The following is a 3634-nucleotide window of genomic DNA, read 5'->3' as shown; positions in this document are numbered from 1 at the left end:
TCACTAGAATCAATATGTAGCATCAAATAGAGTCTTCAACTAATTCGCGTACAAGCAACATACCAGTACATCAAACGGTCTCTCGGGGTTGTAGGGTTTACTACTCTGGTGTCAGTCGATATAAATAAAATTGCTAAGTGCTATTGGTCTTTCAATAAACTGAAGATCATCCTCCACTGAGCCCGAAGATTAGACAGTCTCTTTATGTTTTTTGTCTCAATTTTTTTTATGTTAATATTTTCTACATTTGCTTCTTCTTTTACATCTTCTTCTTCTTTCTAGCATGATTGATTATGCTTGTAGGCTACTGCCTGTTCATTGCAAATCAAGTCTTCCCCCGACGATGAGGTCCAGCATCCTCGCCATCGTTTTGGTGGTCTACCCTGTGGTCTTTTTTCTATTGGGTTATTCAATTTTGCGCTTTTAACGAGTCTGCTGTCCTCCATTATCTTTATATGTTTGTTCCAACATCTTCATCTCTGTCTGACCCACCCTCCTAGGCCTTGTATTCCACAGTTTTGTCTGATGTCTTCACTTCTTATTCTTTCACATAGAGTTTTGCCTTGTATACTTCTTAGTGTTATCATTTCAACTGTTCTCTCATCATTTGTAACGTTCTATTGGTGTCTGGTCTTGTTTTTGCCGCATATGTTATAATAGGTCTTATTGTTGTTTTATATATTTTGACTTTGCATTCAGTATTTAGATATTTGTTCTTTCATACGATTTCTTTCAGACATCCTGAGATTCTAGCTGCTTTCAAGGTTTGTTCTCTGACCTCTTTTGAGAGATTTCCATAGCTTGTTATTTCCGCTCCAAGATATTTGAAGTGATTCACCTGTTCCACAGTTTTGGAATCAATTTCTAATTTGCATCTTATCGGTTCTTTGAAAATTACTAGCCTTTGGAGATTGTCTTCAATAGCGGGACTCCGTGCAAAATAGTATTCTACATGTAGAAAAGTTTCTACCGCTTTGGCCAAGAATAGACGTAAGTAGAAGAGTACTGCCCTGTAACTTTTCAGCATAGGATTGGTGTTCCCACTGAGTAGAAGCTATGGCGGAATAACATAACCACGTAACAACGACTACGGAGCTTGTCCGATCTCCTCTCTACCCTTGTGGTCGTGCGCGTACAATACTTGCCTTAAATCCGTTAAATTTTTGCATTTTATAAAATTATATATAAAAAACTACTGATGCAGCTAATTTTTTTGTAAAAAATAAAATATTATTATTTTTATATTTTTAATAACTGAATTTTTTAGAACTACATAAACAATATTGTGATTCAAATTTTCAATTTAAATGTGTACAAATCTTCAAATAATAATATAATTAAAACTAAAGGTTCCAAACCAATAGGACAGGGCAATAAGACAAAAATATACCCTGTTCGTGACACTTCAGCAGCCAGGGTACTGAAGCGTTTTTTCGACAGGTAATACCTATAAGAGCAAATTGTAACTATTTCCTGCGTAGGATCTGACGGCCATTTTCATTTATAAACAATTATTTAAATTTATTTCAATATAAACAAATCCTAAAAGTGTCAAAAATGGCATTTTTCATTTTTTTTTCAAATCAATGGAAAACAGGGAAACTTGTGGTTTTTTTAGTACAAATATCTTCGAGATTATGGAAAAAGCTTTGAAATGACGTATCACAAAGTTTGATATACTAATTTATTGTTAATATAATTGCGAAAAAAGGTCGCAATTGCAAAAAAAAATATTTTCGCAATAACTGTTGTAAAAATTAGTGTACAGCTTTGAAATTTTTGTCAACTGAGGGTTCTTTGGTGCTTAATATGTGATAAAAATTCAAAGCGATTCATTCAATTGTTTAAATTTTATTCAAATTGTTTATCCCAGAGAGCATTTATTTTGCAATAACATAACTCAGAAAAAAATGACATTAGAGCCATTCCACAGGTATCAAATGAAAGAGCATGAGCTACATTTTCAACATGGTTTAAAAAAGTGAATAAAAAATGCATTTATTAGTCATAAATAATTATGCAAAAGTATCGTCAATTTTTCTTTATAAACTTTTTGAATAACTTTTTCCAAAAAATTTTACTTTTTTATCCTGTTTTAAGTGCACAACTACCAAGTAATGTTATCTATATCATAATTGATAAAAAATTGTAATAAATATGTATAATTTCTTATATAACAAAATAAAAAGTTTATAAGGAAAGATTTACGATACGTTTCATAATTATTTATTACTAATAAATGCATTTTTTATTCACTTTTTTTAAACCAAGTTGAAAATATAGCTCATGCTCTTTCATTTGACACCTATGGAATGGTTCTAACGTCATTTTCTTCTGACTTATGTTAATGCAAAAAAAATGCTCTCTGGGATAAACAATTTGAATAAAATTTAAATAATCGAATGAATCGGTTTGAAATTTTTATCACATACTAAGCACCAAAGAACTTTTATTTGAAAATAATTTTAAAGCTGTACACTAATTTTTACAACAGTTATTGCGAAAATATTTTTTTGCAATTCCGACCTTTTTTCGCAATATACTAACAATAAATGAGTATATCAAACTTTGTAATACGTCATTTTAAAGCTTTTTCCATAATGTCGAAGATATTTGTACTAAAAAAACCATAAGTTTCCCTGTTTTCCATTGATTTGAAAAAAAAGTGAAAAAGCCATTTTTTGACACTTAATTGTTTATAAATAAAAATGGCCGCCAGATCCTACGCAAGAAATAGTTACAATTTGCTCTTATAGGTATTACCTGTCGAAAAAACGCTTCAGTACCCTGGCTGTTCAAGTGTCATGAAAAAAACCTTATTACCCTGGACTTCAAGGCCAGAAAACAAACCAAAAGAACTCTCCTCTTATAAAATATTCATAAAATTAATTAAAAGACAGTCACTGGTAGAGAAGTTCCAAAAAAGTTCTAAGGTGATTCGATGAAAAAACAATTCTCGATCTCGTTATAATGGTAGAAATGCTTTTTAGCACATATACTATAGAATTGTCTTTTACAATTTGAAAATTCGAAATTATAAAGTATTATTTTGAATTTTCAAATTTTAAAAATTAATAAGTATAAACACTTACTAAAATTAAAACTTAGAGCCCATCAGTTCAGTTTCTGACTGTAGAGACGATGAGAACAAATAATAATTAATTTGGTTCTTGCTAATTGAAACCTGCACTTATTAGACCGTACGTCGATGTTAATTAAAATTTTCCATTTTAGTAGAGACCTCCCATTTTTTAATTTAATTTTCTATTTCCAACAATCGTTTTCTCCGATTATAGCGCCATCTATCCATAATTCGAAAAAATGTTTCGAATAAAAGTTGCTTAATTTTATGCAAGGAATTACAAATCTGCAATAAAAAAATGGGTGCTCCCATTTAAGATTTTAAAGTAACCCCCCACCCACCTCCGTGGGGGGGTCGTGTTTGGTACCATTCGATAGAGTTTTCAAAAATATTGAATAAGTGTATTTTATAGTTTTTCGATCTGATGTTTATTTTGCGAAATATCGCAACATTTGTATTTTAAATTTTAAATTTACCCCCCACCCCTCTCCGTAGGGGGTCATGTTTGGTATCTTTCGATAGATTTTTGAAAAATATCGAACACGTAGTTTT

Source organism: Diabrotica virgifera, chromosome 4 (genome assembly GCF_917563875.1).
Source record: "Diabrotica virgifera virgifera chromosome 4, PGI_DIABVI_V3a".
In the NCBI taxonomy this organism is placed as follows: domain Eukaryota; kingdom Metazoa; phylum Arthropoda; class Insecta; order Coleoptera; family Chrysomelidae; genus Diabrotica; species Diabrotica virgifera.
Note: the sequence above shows the minus strand (reverse complement) of the source record.